Source organism: Pseudorca crassidens, chromosome 11, assembly GCF_039906515.1.
Source record: "Pseudorca crassidens isolate mPseCra1 chromosome 11, mPseCra1.hap1, whole genome shotgun sequence".
Taxonomy (NCBI): domain Eukaryota; kingdom Metazoa; phylum Chordata; class Mammalia; order Artiodactyla; family Delphinidae; genus Pseudorca; species Pseudorca crassidens.
In genome coordinates, this window is record NC_090306.1 from 88,595,865 (window position 1) to 88,614,654 (window position 18,790).

At 38.5% G+C, this 18,790-nt stretch overlaps 1 long non-coding RNA gene across 1 annotated transcript in view; it reads left to right on the forward strand.

Annotated features, from left to right (window-relative positions):
* Nucleotides 1–18,790, forward strand: part of LOC137202352 (uncharacterized) — a 45,041-nt gene that overhangs the window by 21,845 nt on the left and 4,406 nt on the right. Inside the window, exon 2 of the long non-coding RNA XR_010932554.1 lies at nucleotides 7,657–7,829. This is a non-coding gene — a long non-coding RNA (uncharacterized lncRNA). The remainder of the gene's footprint in view (nucleotides 1–7,656; nucleotides 7,830–18,790) is intronic.

Consider the following 18,790-nt stretch of genomic DNA (forward strand, 5'->3'; position numbering starts at 1 on the left):
CCATTTTGCTTTCTTTGCTGGGCTCCTCTTCGCCTTCCCCCTTGTTTCCCGGCTTTGAAGTTCTTAGGTTATTTCTCTCATCCTTTGATTGGTGTAAACCTCTTGACCTTGATCTGGTCCTTTCAAAAGTGTAATCGGTCAACCCTCATGATGATCTGCTGTTTTTTTGTTAGTTGCCATGACCACCAAATAGAAACACAGGCCTTTGCAGCTTCATGCAATGTGTAAGGATCCAGAAAGGAGGGAGTGTTGATGGATCTCTTCCTTATAGTCAAGCTGTTTCTGCTGCTGCTCTGCTTCTGCTTCTTCTCCTTTCTCTGTGTCCTCCTCCTTCTCCTTATTCTTCTCCTTCTCCTTCATTTTAAGTGTCCTGGAATTAGAACTCATAACAAAAGAACAACAACAATGTTTTAAAACGAGGCCTAGAGGACTGCCCTGTTCCAATTAGTTTCAGGGGCTTTGAAAGAGAAGCCAACTTGGGTTCACTTCACTTAGGTTTAAGGGAAGAACTTGGTTTTCTTGCAAACCTACATAAAAATTTTGGGTCCTAATGAAACCCCACTTTTCACATATTCTTTCTTTCAAACTTTTCAAAATGTCAAGGTTGGTGGTTTTCAAAAATTTGTCCTTTACTCTTAAACATTATTAAGAACCCCAGCAGTGAAAAAGACAAATGTATCTTATTATGAAAATAGCTTTACCTCTAAAGAGGTAAAGGGACCTCTAAGGTGTGCCTACCACATTTTGAGAGCCACTGATTTTAGAGATGATTATGTTGCATCAGAGAAATCGTTGGGATTTGCCTGAACAATGGAAATCAAGAAATGAGTCCCAGGGATTGGTTCTGAGCTTCTTAATGTCTCTAGGGTTAGCTGACATACAACTTCCTGAGTTTTTCAAACACAAACCAGCCTCAGTGCAGGGACATGGCTGAAGGTGATGAAGGTCAATGAACCAGACTTTCCCCACAAATCCAAGCAGGAATATTCTACTATGGGCTCTGTAGGAAAGTTTTAAAAGCTGCTAACCCAGCAGTCTAGCAGTTCACCCAGGTCAACAGAAAAGATGAAAGAATAATATAACGTATACCCATATTCCCTTCACAAGATTCACATTTCCTGTCATTTGTTTTAGTTTTCTTCTTTACACCCTCTTTTCTCTCTCCCTCCCAGTCTCTCTCTCCCTCTACACACACACACACTTTTTGCCAGAACCATTTGGAACAAGTTGCAGGCATCATGACTTTCACCCTAAGTATTTCAGGATGTGCCTCATGAGAACAATTACTCTTCCACATAAACCCACTGGACTTAATGTTGAAACATAATATCATCCAACACAAGTCTATTAAAATTTATTCAGTTGTCTCCCAATTTTTTTGGCTCCAAGAGCTATTTAAGGATCATATGTAGCAATTTGTGGCCAGTTAGTAGGTTTTGCAAAAAAAATTGTTCTCAAGTTTGAGAAATACAAGAAGGGAAAAGCCATTTGCAATCCTGTCATGCCAGTACAACTCGTATAGCCATTTTGCAGATTCCTTTTCAGATTCCTACATGCAGAGTTTCACATAATTGCAAAACTACAGTACATAGGATTTGGTATTCTGCTTCCTTTTCATTATCATTATGTCAAACCATTTCTATATTGTTTTGAATCTTGAATAGTATGCAGCCATTGAAATGATTGAAGAACAAGACAGCTGCTATAATTTAACCATTCTCCCAGTGTGGGACATCTGTTATTTCTAATTTTTTACTAAACTGTACAGTATACAGTTTATACTGTAATTAAACTGTTGGGACTAATTAGAGAAAAAGAGGGGATTGAGGACTGGGAATAGAAAGAGGTGAAGTAGGCTAGAGAGTAGGGATAGAATCTGTTTGTGATATAGCCTTTGGAGGCAGAAAGGCAGCTGTAACAAGATATAACTTTGTCCCTGTCTCTAGAAAGGTGATACACACATTCAGGAGATAGAGAGTGGAGAGTGTTAGGTCAGTGGCCTATTTTGTTCCATTGGATTTTACAGGAAGTTAACATGATTATTCCTAAAGTTATAGAACTTGTATCAAAAAGGAATTTGGAAGTGTTCCATTAACTAGGTGATGCTAGGTATATTAATAAAGACTACTGAAAGCTTCTGCGAGAAGACTAGGAGGTGGGGATCATTTTTGTGAATATAATGTTTTCATTATTTTAGATTTTTTTTTAAGATAAATTCCCACAAGTGAGAATGCTGGGTTAAAAGATATGGCCATTTTAGTGGTTTTTGATCCACGCTGTCAAATTGTTTTCCAAAAGAATAGTAATAGCTTATTTACATACCCCCTTATATCCATGGACTCTCCTCAATGTACATTTACCACCAATGGGAATTCCATTTTTAATATGTAAGAAGTGACACTTCATTGCTTTAATCTGCATTTCTGATTATGAAATAAAAATAAATACACCTTTTTATTCTAGGTTTGCTCTTTTCTTTCTAATGAATTAAATTTCTAATGAATTAAAGAATTCCTGTTCTTTATTCATTTTATCATTTGTGGTACTGCTGTTTTCTCACCAATTTGCTTGAGGTTTTTTTTGTTGTTGTTGTTTTGTTTTTTTTTAAATGTAAATATTTTCCCTAAGCTACTCTTTTGCCTTAAAAACATTATTATTATTATTATTTTGCAGTGTAATCTGTTGCTCTTTTCCTTTGTATTTACTTCTAAGCTTAGGAAGTTATTGCCTCAGAGATCTCAAAGTTCCATTTAACATGCTTTGTTATATAGTAAGAGATAAGGGAAAAAACTTTTTTCCAAATTATCAAGCCATCATTACTATACTATTTAAAAAAATACATTCTCTCTTTATTGCTTTGTGATATCTTTTATCATAAATTATTCTATATTTGTCTATTTCTGTGCTATCCAATCTCTTTTGATGATGTACATAATTCTTGTAAATGTTTAAGTATGGAGCATATTTTATATTATTACCCTTTAGACTTTTTATAAGTGGATAGTAGGTACTTGATGGATCTAAACGTTAGGAATTGATCTTAGGCAGAAGAGTTGGGGCAAAATAAAAGAAACTTATAATTACAATTTTACCTGAGTTTTCCTGACCAACTGGTCCTGTGTAGTTCTTGCAACATTTACTTAATATATTTCTTTCAGTGCTGTTTCAAATTTTATTTCAAAATTGAGGGGGGGAATTTGGAAACAAATGATAAAATTGTTAACTAAATTTTATTTGCCTTTTTTGTTAGAGGTGGAATTTAGGGAAAAATTCTGATGCTTTTGATTAGTTGTGCAATCTCTTATTATTTACTTATTTATCCATCTGTTTGTTTATTTTTATTTTTGGTAAATAGTCTCTCCCCAGTAAGATTGCAGCTCTTTTTGATTACGGAAGATATTCCTTTCCTTGTAATGGTACTTAGTACTGTGTTCTGTGTATTGGCAAATATCTGAGCTTAATAGGAGGGTGGGGCCCTTAGCATAGATGTTTTGTAAGGAATTGTCACCTTCTTTTAGAGTCAGTCATCTGTGAAATCAAAGGAGTCAGTAAGGCATAATGGAATCACCTCAATGGAGGTGTGTGTGGTAGCACTGACTCTAACGCCCATTAATTACCTGAGGACTTCAGTTTCCTCATCAGTAGAACGAATTGGTTAGCCTAGTGACCCCAAATGTCTTTCCCATGCTCATATCCTGTGATTCTCTTTCTATGAGATGTTACCACTAAGAATCCTTATTTCCGCTTTGCCTTCTAAAATAAGCAAAATAAAAACCAGAGCTTAATTAAAAATTTTCAAAGTATCATTTGTTGGGCTGTAGTCATGTGTCATGTTGCCTTAGTTCAGTAGTTCTTAATTAGGAGTGTACATAACCAGTGAACATTTAAAATATATGTATAGTTATGTGTGTGCACATACATACATATATACATACACATACATAAATATACATGCTTGGGCCCCATGGCTTGCGATTCTGATTCAGTAGGTCAAGAGTGAGACCTAGAGAACCCAGGTGATTCTGACGCAAATAAGGGTTGAGAAGCCTATCTTAGACTACAAGCTTATGGAGGACAGATACTAAGGGTATAGTCTGATCTGGAATATTCTGCCATGAATACAAAACCCAGTTGCTCTTTTGGGATCCTATAACTAATTGACTGGATTTTAGTTTTTCTTTAAGAAGCATCCATTCTTCATATTTCAGAGATAAGAGGATTTCTAGATCCCTTTTCACCTTTCTATCTATATTTCAGGTGTTAGTAATATTTGAATGTCTAGTACATTAAAAAACAGTCTCTTAGTTGTTGACCCTGTCTTGACAGAATATAATAGGGGTTAGCTTTTAAAATTTATAACTGACTAGCTTTTAAAAAACTTTTTATGAAAATAATACATATTCATGTTTTAAAACACATAATGTAAAAGAGTATATGATGAAAAGTGCAAGTTCAGCTTAGTAGAGATAACTATTGTTAACATTTCTTGGGATTAGCTGATTTTGTTAACACTTTGTTTAAATATCAGTCTAGGTATATCAGTATAGCATACTAGTTAAAATCATGGGCTCTACCCTTGCATTTATAGTCAATGGATTTTCGACAGAGGTGCCAAGGCATTTCAATAGGGAAAGCATAATCTTTTCAACAAATGGTACTGGGAAACAGGATATCTACATGCAAAAGAATGAAGTTGGACCCCTTCCTCACACCATACACAAATATTAGCTCAAAATGGATCATAGTACTAAATGTAAGAGCTAAAACTATAAAACTCTTAGGGGAAAATTATAGGAGTAAAACCTTTGTGACTTCGGATCAGACAATGATTTCTTAGATATTACATCAAAAGTACAAGAAAAAATAGATAAATTGGACTTTATCAAAATTTAAAGCTTCTGGGACTTCCCTGGTGGTGCAGTGGTTAAGAATCCGCCTGCCAATGCAAGGGACATGGGTTCAATCCTGGTCTGAGAAGATCCTACATGCCGTGGAGCAACTAAGCCTGTGCGCCACAACTACTGAGCCTGTGCTCTAGAGCCTGCACACCCCAACTACTGAGCCCACGCGCTGCAACTGCTGAAGCCCGCGTGCTGCAACTACTGAAGTCCGCGCGCCTAGAGCCCATGCTCCACAACAAAAGCCGCTGCAACGAGGAGCCTGCGCACTGCAACGAAGAGTAGCCCCCACTCACCGCAACTAGAGAAAGCCCAGGCACAGCAACGAATACCCAACACAGCCAAAAATAAAAGTAAAACAGAAAATTTGAAACTTCTGTGCTTCAGAGGATACCATCAAATAAAGTAAAAAAGAAAAACCTACAGAATGGGAGAAAATATTCACAAATCATATATCTGATCAGATATCAGATTTGTGAATATTTTACAAACTCAAGAATAAAAAGACAAATAGCCCAATTATAAAATGGGAAAAGGATTTGAACAGACATTTCTCCAAAGAAATACATATACGAATAGTCAATAAGCACATGAAAATTTGCTCAACTTTATTAGCCACCAGAGAAATGTAAATCAAAACCACAGTGATGCACTACTTCACACCCACTAGGATAGCTAGAATCCAAAAGACAGATAAGTGTTGGCATGGATGTGGAGAAGTTGGGGCCCTCATACATTGCTGGTGAGAATGTAAAATGGTGTTGCTGCTTTGGAAAACAGTTTGGTGATTCCTCAAAAGACTTAACATTACCCAATAATTCTACTCCCAGATGTTTACTCAAAAGAATTGAAAACAGGAGTTCAAACAAAAACCTGTACACAAATGTTCACATCAGCTCTATTCACAATAGCCAAAGAGTGGAAACAGCTAAATGTCCATCAAATGTCCATCAACTCATGAAAAGATAAATAAAATGTTGTATATCCATATAATGGAACATTATTTGGCAATTAAAAAAAATAAAACACTGATACAAGCTACAGCATAGATGAACCTTGAAAATACCATGCTAAGTCAAAGAAGCCAGTCACAAAGACTATATTGTGTGACTCTGTAAAATAGATTAGTGGTTGCTTAGAGGTGGTGAAGGAGGAGGGCTTGCTGGGAAAAGATAGGGGGTGACTTCAAATGGGTACAGGGTTTCTTTTTGGGGTGATAAAAATGTTCTAAGATTGGTTGTGTTGTTGGCTGCACAACTCTGAATATACTAAAAGCTATTGATTGTATGTACACTTTCAGTTGGTTAATGCTATGGTATATGAATTATATGTCAATAAAGCTGGGTTGTTTTTTTTTTTAAGTATGGGTTCTAGAGAATTACAACCTAGATTTGAAATTTTAGCTCCATCACTTACTGTAAACTGTGCAACCTTGGGGAAGTTGCTTAACCTCTCTGAGTAAGTGTCCTTATCTGCAAAATAGGGATGATGGTAGCAGTGCCTACCTAATGGTATCCTTGTAAGGATTAAATGAGGTGATGCATCTAGATAGTCACTCCCTGCCTAATAAACATGAATATGAACTATGAAGATGATGAAGAGATTGGAGAATGGGTAAGTCTCAGACAAGCAGAAATGAGAAGAAATAACTTGCAGAGCAAGTAATAAGGGTAGGATTGACCTTGGTTTGTGTGTGGACCCTGAAGTAGACAGCTAGTTTAAGATACTTACAGGCCAGAGGCAGCAGTCTCTCAGTGGTTTTGGTTGGTGATGCTGTGCAGGATGACGGTGCTGTCATGTGGGGATCACATACCATTCAGCCGGGTCATGTTTGTTATGGTGCCAAATTGGACCCCAGCAAACTCCTGGAGAGGAAACAGAGATTCTGAAAAAAGTATTTTTTTGAAAATTTGTTGCATCTGTGTACTAAAGATCCTGTGTCTTATCCAGGAATTAGCTGGAGGAAAAGGAGTAAGGCTTGGTTTGAGTCGTCTATTCCCGTGTCTCTGAGCAGGGCTGTGTGAGAAGGGGACATAATGTCTGATTCAGGGCCTCTCTGCATGTAAGCCATGGATAGGAGTAGGAGTTGGGTAAATGTGGCCCTCAGTGTTCAGAGCCTTCTACTATTTCTCCAGGGATGGTTCAGACTCTTGCTATCATTTGTCAGGATCCCCTGAGAACTAATCTTGAGTATGCAAAGTGAGTTGGGAGGGGCTTCCCTGGTGGCGCAGTGGTTAAGAATCCACCTGCCAATGCAGGGGACACGGGTTCGAGCCCTGGTCCGGAAAGATCCCACATGCCGTGCTCCACAACGACTGAGCCTGTGCTCTAGAGCCCGCGAGCCACAACTACTGAGCCCACGCACCGCAACTACTGAAGCCCACGTGCCTAGAGCCCATGCTCCACAACAAGAGAAGCCACCACAATGAGAAGCCCACACACCGCCAACAAAGAGTAGCCCCCGATCGCCGCAATTAGAGAAAGACCGCGCGCAGCAATGAGGACCCAACACAGCCAAAAATAAATTAAAAAATAAATAAATTAAAAAAAAAAAAGAGTCGGGAATATCGAATGAGTTGCCAGAAGTCTCCAGTCAGATGACAGAGCTAAATGTGTCGTCCGCGTTGGAGTCCTTCCTCAGATCCCTTAGTGTGGCTGCTGGGGCTGAAGTTGTGAGACTCTTTGAGCGAACCTGATATTAGAAAATGCAACATCGTGTTTTTCCTTCTGATAATTACCGTCTTTGTTTCTATTGTAGCTAAGGATCGTCTCTTTAGTCCAACTTCACCAGAAAGCTCAACCACCGGCGTGAGTGGTCACTCAGGGTCCGCCAGCACAGCCCTCACAGGCCCCAGCGCCCAGCTGCATGCCTGGATCGACAGCCACCCTGAGGTCACCCTCAGCAAGTCCACGTGCAAGCGCTGTACTGAGGTGAGGCTTTAACCTCGGCAGGTGGTGACAAATTGTTGAATGATAGAAATTTGACAGACTTTCGAGCTCAGGTGTAAACAATTGGATTTCACCCTAGGAAGGGTGTGTGTGTAGGTGTAACTTGCTTCCGAGTACTTGGAGAGTGTTGATATGAGAACAAAACATTGCTTGAGTAATCTTTTTCTGAGTTTTTGCAAAGTACTAGAAGTCGTCAGGTAGTCAAGGTCAGGGAAGATGAGGTAGGGGAGTTACCAAACCAGGTGATTTGCTTCCCTTTTAGGCACGTCTATAGGCACTATATCCTAAGGAGCTGTTACTTAAGGTACTCCAAATTTGGATAAATATCTCTTTATGCTCTGGTTTATTATGGGCAGAGAATGAACTGTGCTTCCTACTTGGTTCATGATCTTAGATTATCAGACAAGGTCAGTGATCACAGCCATGGAGAGGACTGGTTTAATCCATCTCGATTTAACCACAGATTGAAGTTGAGGATTTAAAGACAAACTTGATCAGGTGCTTAATAGGAAGGTTGAGGGCATTTAAATAGCACTGAAGTTTAACTTTAAATTATATTCAGGGTTGCTCTAGGACTAGACACGATGGAGTCTTAAGTAAACATAACTATCTGTCCAGGTAATTTATTAAGTTCAGTTTTCCCTCAGCTTGCTTATCTCTTGACTTATTTTCCAGTTCTCAGAGAGGTTGAATTCAGAAGACTTTTTATTCTGGAAGCCTTATGTAGAGACAGGTTTTTTTGGCTCTGCGTGTGTGCGTGTGCGCGTGTGCGTGTGTGCGTGTGTGTGTGTGTGTGTTTCTCTTTTTCCAAATAAGAACAAAGGGAAGGCGGGCAAGCAGTGGAAGCAAAGTAGGCAGAACCTTTCACCTTTGTTTTTCACCTGAACATAGTCTGCTTCATTGTCACCTGAGGCTTCATCCCTATTAATGTCATCATGGTGCCTTTTGTGTGGGACATCATACTGGGAGTAGGGTTACCAAGAGGTAGGTATAGGTCCCATCCCTAGGGGGTTTATTCAAACTGAGAAGGCAGAACATATGTTTAGAAAGAAAAATGATCTAAGATAACCCATGCTAACTTCTAAATGATTAGTATAAGCAGTAAATGGTAGAGAATTTAAAAGAGGGCTGGGTATTAGAAATCTGTTGTATGATTCTGGCCCTCTGGGGGCTCAGTTATCTAGCTCTGGTGATCTTTTGAGATTCTTCTCGCTTGTTTAATCTTTAAAATGAAGAGCTGAGACTAGTTGATGATTGAGATTCCTTTTAGTTCTGAAATTATGTGGTTGTCTAATCTTCTCTGTTACCAAATAAGGTTAAGAACCTGAATTCTGAAGTCAGAGTTTGGATCTTGGTTCCGCATCCTGTTAGCCGTGTGACCTTGGTTAAGTTATTTACCTATTGTGCCTCAGTTTTCTCATCTGTAAAATAAGGATAATAATAGTACCTATCTCAGAACTTTGTTGTGAGGATAAAATTAGTAAATATTTGTAAAAAGCCATAGAACATGCCTGGTACATAGTAAATGCTATTAAAGTGTTGATTAAATAAGAGAACTACTTGCTCTTCCTGTTTTCCTATCAAGACTTAAGACCTGGGATGGTGATCTTCATTCTATCAATTCTGAGCCTTGGTTAAATCGCAGTCAACAAATATCTATCTCTGTTCCAAGCACAACTGATCCTGTTAAAAAGAGGTTTCTTATTCTAGCCTAGCCTCTCCTTTCATAGCTGCATGCTCACAGTGGTACAGCAGAAGGAACACCTGGACTGAAAAGACCTCAGTTCTCTTTCCGTAAATCTCAGTTCCCTCAACAATAGAATGAGGATGGCAGTGCCACCTTATCTACTGTATCTGTAAAATACACAGCTTTATTGTGAGGCCCAGATGGTTTCAAGTCTATGTGAAAGCACTTGGAGGCCTACAGTGTACACTTTTATTAATAACAACCACCACTGAGTGCCTGCCATATGCCAGTTTTGGTCACTCTACTTTTATATTTTAAAACACTAGTAAAGAATTAGAAAATTCCAATTTTGACTCTGCTCTAGTTCTGCAATGAAGGGTTGGGCTAGTGTGGTCAGGGTTGCTGCTAGTGATAGGCCGTCAGATTATGTGTTCCTGACAATCGCAGATCTCCTTGACCTGTAACTACTCTCATTCCTACTATCTTATCCCTGAATTCTCCTGACTTCCTCATTTCTCAGCTCTCTGCCCTGTGTCTAAAAAGGTAAAGCCTTGCCATTTATTTATTTATTTAGGCAGTTTTACTTAATTGCCTATACTGTGGGAATGATGAACTTTTCCTACACAGCTCGTGGTAGGTATTTGCACACTTATTAAAATGTATAATTATTCTGGCAACTTTAATGTCATTATCTGAATAATTTAATGTCATTATCTGAATAATTTCTGGGTATGCCAGGACTTCTGGACAAATATCCTCTGGTTTTACCTTGGCAGTTCCTTAGCTTTTCAGAATATAAGATATTCAATTAATATGGAAATGAATTTTCAATGTCTTTGGCCATGAAAGATGGTTAGGTGCCTCTCCTGGTAAAAACAGTGATTTTCTTCTGAGGGGGGTACAACTTATATACTTGGCTGTTCACATTCATTAAAAAAAAATTACCTTGGAATAGAATTTCCCCCAGGTTATTTCCTTCAGTTTTGCTTTTTATTATCTCATTTAGCAGTTGTGATGTGAGTGAGTCAGAGTGGTGAAACTTTGTTTTTATATTTGTACTTGGCCTGATTAATTCATATTTCTCTCTAGAATGAGAAATGCATTAATTCAAATTGGAATTGCCCACAAGGAAATTAACTTCTACATAAAGTTAGTTTCCTGCTTGTTGCATAACACATCCTATTGTGATCCTACTGTGAAGTCTGGGTTTTTAAAGGGCAAAGATAGGAGATTGGTTCAAGATGGCGGAGGAGAAGGACGTGCTCTCATTCCCTCTTGCGAGAGCATCAGAATCACAACTAACTGCTGAACAGTCATCAACAGGAGGACACTGGACTCACCAAAACAGATACCCCACATCCAAAGACAAACAAGAAGCCACAGTGAGACGGTAGGAGGGGCGCAATCACAATAAAATCAAATCCCGTAACTGCTGGGTGGGTGACTCACAAACTGGAGAACACGTATACCACAGAAGTTCACCCACTGGAGTGAAGGTTCTGAGCCCCACGTCAGGCTTCCCAACCTGGGAGTCCGGCAACGAGAGAAGGAATTCCTAGAGAATCAGACTTTGAAGGCCAGTGGGATTTGATTGCCAGACTTTGACAGGACTGCGGGAAACAGAGACTCCACTCTAGGAGGGCACACACAAAGTAGTGTGTGCATCAGGACCCAGGGGAAGAAGCAGTGACCCCATAGGAGACTGAACCAGACCTACCTGCTAGTGTTGGAGGGTGTCCTGCAGAGGCGGGGGGTGGCTGTGTCTCACCATGCGGACAAGGAGACTGGCAGCAGAAGTTCTGAGAAGTACTCCTTCGTGTGAGCCCTCCCACAGTCCGGCATTAGCCCCACCAAAGAGCCCAGGTAGCCTCCAGTGTTGGGTTGCCTCAGGCCAAACAACCAACAGGGAGGGAACCCAGCCCCACCATCAGCAGACAAGTGGATTAAAGTTTTACTGAGCTCTGCCCACCAGAGCAACAGCCAGATCTATCCACCACCAGTCCCTCCCATCAGGAAACTTGCACAAACCTCTTAGATAGCCTCATCCGCCAGAGGGCAGACAGCAGAAGCAAGAAGAACTACAGTCCAGTAGCCTGTGGAACAAAAACCACATTCACAGAAAGATAGACAAGATAAAAAGGCAGAGGGCTATGTACCCCATGAAGGAACAAGACAAAACCCCAGAAAAGCAACTAAATGAAGTGGAGATAGGCAACCTTCCAGAAAAGGAATTCAGAATAATGATAGTGAAGACGATCCAGGACCTCGAAAAAGAATGGAGGCAAAGGTCGAGAAGATGCAAAAAATGTTTAACAAAGACCTAGAAGAATTAAAGAACAAACACACAGAGATAAACAATACAATAACTGAAAGGAAAAATACACTAGAAGGAATCAATAGCAGAATAACTGAGACAGAAGAACGGATAAGTGACCTGGAAGACAGAATGGTGGAATTCACTGCTGCGGAACAGAATAAAGAAAAAAGGATGAAAAGAAATGAAGACAGCCTAAGGGACCTCTGGGACAACATTAAACGCAACAACATTCACATTATACGGGTCCCAGAAGGAGAAGAGAGAGAGAAAGGACCTGAGAAAATATTTGAAGAGATTATAGTCGAAAAATTCCCTAACGTGGGACAGGAAATAGCCACCCAAGTCCAGGAAGTGCAGACAGTCCCAGGCAGGATAACCCAAGGAGAAACACTCCGAGACACATAGTAATCAAACTGGCAAAAATTAAAGACAAAGAAAAATTATGGAAAGCAGCAAGGGAAAAACGACAAATAACATACAAGGGAACTCCCATAAGTTTAACAGCTGATTTCTCAGCAGAAACTCTACAAGCCAGAGGGGAGCAGCGTGACATATTTAAATTGATGAAAGGGAAGAATCTACAACCAAGATTACTCTACCCGGCAAGGATCTCATTCAGATTCGATGGAGAAATCCAAAGCTTTACAGACAAGCAGAAGCTAAGAGAATTCAGCACCACCAAACCAGCTCTACAACAAATGTAAAGGAACTTCTCTAAGTGGGAAACACAAGAGAAGAAAAGGACCTACAAAAACAAACCCAAAACAATTAAGAAAATGGTCACAGGAACCTACATATCGATAACTACCTTAAACGTGAATGAATTAAATGCTCCAACCAAAAGACACAGGCTTGCTGAATGGATACAAAAACAATACCCATATATATACTACAAGAGACCCACTTCCAATCTAGGGACACGTACAGGCTGAAAATGAGGGGATGGAAAAAGATATTCCATGCAAATGAAAATCAAAAAAAGCTGGAGTAGCAATACTCATATCAGATAAAATAGACTTTAAAATAAAGAATGTTACAAGAGACAAGGAAGGACACTACATAATGATCAAGGGATCAACCCAAGAAGAAGATATAACAATTATAAATATATATGCACCCAACATAGGAGCACCTCAATACATAAAGCAACTGCTAACAGCTATAAAAGAGGAAATAAACAGTAACACAATAATAGTGGGGGACCTTAACACCTCACTTACACCAGTGCACAGATCATCCAAACAGAAAATTAACAAGGAAACACAAGCTTTAAATGACACAATAGACCAGATAGATTTAATTGATATTTATAGGACATTCCATCCAAAAACAGCAGATTACACTTTCTTCTCAAGTGTGCATGGAACATTCTCCAGGATAGATCACATCTTGGGTGACGAATCAAGACTCAGTAAATTTAATAAAATTGAAATCATATCAAGCATCTTTTCTGACCACAATGCTATGAGATTAGAAATGAATTACAGGGGAAAAAACGTAAACAACACAAACACATGGAGGCTAAACAATACGTTATTTAACAACCAAGAGATCACTGAAGAAATCAAAGAGGAAATGAAAAAATACCTAGAGACAAATGACAATGAACACACGACGATCCAAAACCTATGGGATGCATCAAAAGCAGTTCTAAGAGGGAAGTTTATAGCTATACAAGCCTACCTCAAGAAACAAGAAAAATCTCAAATAAACAATCTAACCTTACACCTAAAGGAACTAGAGAATGAAGAACAAACAAAACCCAGAGTTAGTAGAAGGAAAGAAATCATAAAGATCACAGCAGAAATAAATGGAATAGAAACAAAGAAAACAATAGCAAAGATCAATAAAACTAAAAGCTGGTTCTTTGAGAAGATAAACAAAATTGATAAACCATTAGCCAGACTCATCACGAAAAAGAGGGAGAGGACTCAAATCAATAAAATTAGAAATGAAAAAGGAGAGGTTACAACAGAGACCGCAGAAATACAAAGCATCCTAAGAGAGTACTACAAGCGACTCTGTGCCAAAAAAATGGACAACCTGGAAGAAATGGACAAATTCTTAGAAAGGTATAACCTTCCAAGACTGAACCAGGAAGAAATAGAAAATATGAACAGACCAATCACAAGTAATGAAATTGAAACTGTGATTAAAAATCTTCCAGCAAACAAAAGTCCAGGACCAGATGCCTTCACAGGTGAATTCTATCAAACATTTAGAGAGCAGCTAACACCCATCCTTCTCAAAATCTTCCAAAAAATTAGAGAGGAAGGAACACTCCCAGACTTGTTCTATGAGGCCACCATCACCCTGATACCAAAACCAGACAAAGATATTACAAAAAGAGAAAATTAGAGACCAGTATCACTCGTGAATATCAATTCAAAAATCCTCAACAAAATACTAGCAAACAGAATCGAACAACACATTAAAAGGACCATATACCATGATCAAGTGGAATTTATCCCAGGGAGGCAAGGATTCTTGAATATACACAAATCAATCAATGTGATACACCATATTAACAAATTGAAGAAGAAAAACCATATGATCATCTCAACAGATGCAGAAAAATCTTTTGAGAAAATTCAACACGCATTTATGATAAAAACTCTACAGAAAGTGGGCATAGAGGGAACCTACCTCAACATAATAAAGGCCATATACGACAAACCTACAGTAAACCTCATTCTTAATGAAACTGAAAGCATTTCCTCTAAGATCAGGAACAAGACAAGGATGTCCACTCTCACCACTGTTATTCAAAATAGTTTTGGAAGTCCTAGCCATGGCAATCAGAGAAGAAGAAGAAATAAAAGGAATACAAATTGGAAAAGAAGAAGTAAAACTATAACTGTTTGCAGGTGACATGATGCTATACACAGAGAATCCTAAAGGTGCCACCAGAAAACTACCAGAGCTAATCAGTGAATTTGGTAAAGTTGCAGGATACAAAAGTAATGCACAGAAATCTCTTGCATTCCTATACACTAATGATAAAAATTCTGAAAGAGAAATTAAGGAAACATTCTCATTTACCATTGCAACAAAAAGAATAAAATACCTAGGAATAAACCTACCTAGGGAGACAAAAGACCTCTATGCAGAAAACAATAAGACACTGATGAAAGGGGCTTCCCTGGTGGTGCAGTGGTTGAGAGTCTGCCTGCCGATGCAGGGGACACGGGTTTGTGCCCCGGTCCAGGAAGATCCCACATGCCGTGGAGTGGCTGGGCCCGTGAGCCATGGCCGCTGAGCCTGCGCGTCCGGAGCCTGTGCTCCGCAACGGGAGAGGCCACAACAGTGAGAGGCCCGCGTACCGCAAAAAAAAAAAAAAAAAAAAAAAGATGATATAAACAGATGGAGAGGTATACCATGTTCTTGGATTGGAATAATCAATATTGTGAAAATGACTATACTACCCAAAGCAATCTACAGATTCAATGCAATCCGTATGAAATTACCAATGGAATTTTTTACAGAACTAGAACAAAAAATCTTAAAATTTGTATGGAGACACAAAAGACCCCGATTAGCCAAAGTGGTCTTGAGGGGATAAAATGGAGCCAGAGGAATCAGACTCCCTGACTTCAGACTATACTACAAAGCTACAGTAATCAAGACAATATGGTACTGGCACAAAAGCAGAAATATAGATCAATGGAACAGGATAGAAAGCCCAGAGATAAACCCATGCACCTATGGTCAACTAATCTATGACAAAGGAGGCAAGGATATACAATGGAGAAAAGACAGTCTCTTCAGTAAGTGGTGCTGGGAAAACTGGACAGCTACCTGTAAAAGAATGAAATTAGAATACTCCCTAACACCATACACAAAAATAAACTCAAAATGGACTAGAGACCTAAATGTAAGTCCGGACACTATAAAACTCTTAGAGGAAAACATAGGAAGAACACTCTTTGACATAAATCACAGCAGGATCTTTTTTGATCTCCCTCCTAGAGTAATGGAAATAATGGGACCTACTGAAACTTAGAAGCTTTTGCAAAGCAAAGGAGACTACAAACAAGATGAAAAGACAACCCTCAGAATAGGAGAAAATATTTGCAAACGAATCAACGGACAAAGGATTAATCTCCAAAATATATAAACAGCTCATGCAGCTCAATATTAAAAAAACAAACAACCCAATCCAAAATGGGCAGAAGACCTAAATAGACATTTCTCCAAAGAAGACATACAGATGGCCAAGAAGCACATGAAAAGCTGCTCAACATCACTAATTATTAGAGAAATGCAAATCAAAACTACAATGAGGTATCACCTCACACTGGTTAGAATAGGCATCATCAGAAAATGTACAAACAACAAATGCTGGAGAGGGTGTGGAGAAAAGGGAACGCTCTTGCACTGTTGGTGGCAATATAAATTGATACAGCCACTATGGAGAACAGTATGGAGGTTCCTTAAACAACTAAAAATAGAATTACCATATGACCCACCAATCCCACTACTGGGCATATACCCAGAGGAAACCATAATTCAAAAAGACACGTGCACCCCAGTGTTCATTGCAGCACTATTTACAATAGCCAGGTCATGGAAGCAACCTGAATGCCCATTGACAGACGAATGGGTAAAGAAGATGTGGTACATGTGTATAATGGAATATGACTCAGACATAAAAAGGGACGAAACTGGGTCATTTGTAGAGACATGGATGGATGTAGAGACTGTCATACAGAGTGAAGTAAGTCAGAAAGAGAAAAACAAATATCATATATTAACACATATATGTGGAACCTAGGAAAATGGTACAGATGAACCGGTTTGCAGGGCAGAAATTGAGACACAGATGTAGAGAACAAATGTATGGAAACCAAGGGGGGAAAGCGGCGGGGAGGTGGAGGTGGTGGTGTGATGAATTGGGCGATTGGTATTGACATGTATACACTGATGTGTATAAAATGGATGACTAATAAGAATCTGCTGTATTAAAAAATAAATAAAATAAAATTCAAAAAAAAAAGGGCAAAGATACACACACCCCCCAACCTTTTCAGAAAATGTGATTTTTGTTTCAGTGGGAAGTCAGAAGTATGCAGTTGGAATTAGCAAATGATGTCTCATTACAGCTTATCCACTGCTTGATATCCAGATCCACTGCCATTTCTCCATAGTGTGTCTACTTTACAGACAAAATTTACCATTCTCTACTTTTATCAATAAAAATACACTAGAAACTGGCACTTCTGATATTCAGTACAGATCTTTAATCTTATACTAATGAACAATGCTTAAGTTTAATCAGAGTTAAAATAACCTACAAAATAGTTTCTCGAAGTGGGGTCATGTGTCCTCTGGAATTTAGAGAGTATATTTTCTAAAATTTCACATATTATCATATTTTGATAATTTTGAAATTTTGATAATTTACTTTTAGGATTTACTCTCTAAATCTGGAAAACTTTTTTTTCTTTTTTTTCTGGTAACAAACTGCAAATGCTTTATTTTTAAAACTAAGCAGATAAGGAAGTCTTAAGAGTCCATGCTTTCATGTTATGACCTTTTTATTTTTAGTCTTAGAAAATGAGCACTGGCAAATGAATTGACTTTTGTCCATGCAGTCTTCCAGCTATAGCTTTCCTTGCCCTTTCCTTCAAGTCCCTTTTTATATAGCCCATCGTTCTTAGAAAGGATTCTTATCTTTAAAATTTGGGGGTTTGCCATTAAAAGTTATATAACCTTGCTCATATGACTTTTGTAACTGATTTGTTGGTTAAAAGTTACTTGGCCAAAAAGAAATAATACTTTGACTATAGTAGGATGTGTTTTTTCTCAGGGTTGCCACATGATGTTTTGGAAACCTTAAGTATTCCAGTGCCTTTTTAAACATGGTTAGTATTAAACCCATTTTATAGTGGGGTAGACTGAGTCACTAAACATGTAAAATATATTTTATGGGGCCATACAGGTGCATCACTGAAAACAGATTAGAATCAACAGATTTCAAATACCCTCTTAAATACCTTTCTGTTAACAGGGAGTATCTTGTGGGTTACATAAAAATGAACTAGAAAGTATTCAGAGGAGAAGGCTGATTGAGGAGGAAAGTAACAAACGTGGGCAAGAGACTCTACTGTTGGTTATAACTTTTTTTTTTTTTTACATTCTCCCCCTTGTTTTTCAACTTCTTCCAGGTAAAGAAGTTATTTAAATCTATATCTGTTCCTTATTTTTTGCTCGAACTTGATCAAGCAGGTAAGATTCTGTTTAATATGTAAATTATATCTGATGACTGTACATTTTATTTAATCTGTTCTGTCTTGTTTTTATTTTTCTTCCTTGAGGTTTTTATTGTTTAATAAGCTCTTACCACTTGATTCCTCTTTTTGACTGTTTAGGCAGAGCTTTCCCCTAGCACTAATCATATTTACCTTTAGTCTTTAGTTTATAGCCTTGGTATTACTCTGAGCTTCCTATTGTTGAAATCATTATTTCTACTAACCTTGAGTCTAGTTACAGGTACAGTATTTGCTAGTTTTACGGTAACTTTATTATTTTTGCAAATTTGCCTCCTTTCTGGAAAGTCATATCAAATAATATTTTAATTAAATATAAATTGAGGTGTATTTAGAAACTGTGGCAAGAACATATAAAGACCAGTAATGATAAAGATCCATGAAAGGAACCATTGGGAAATAGTTGCATACGGTTAGAAATCCCGGGGAAAGAAAGGTAGGTAGAGGAAAGTGGATAGCCTCTTCCTAGGACCAGGGCAATCATGCTTTTTGTTCGTGGGTCAGAAAATCCCAAAGACTCAGCAGTCAGACATTATTAAGAATCTGATCAAGTGGCCAGCATCATCATTTCTCTTCTAGAAAGTGGGTCCTTCCAGATCAGGAAGTATAGGTAATCTTCAGGCCTAGTAGCTTGGGGAAGCAGAGTCCTAAGCATTTATAGTCTCAGCCC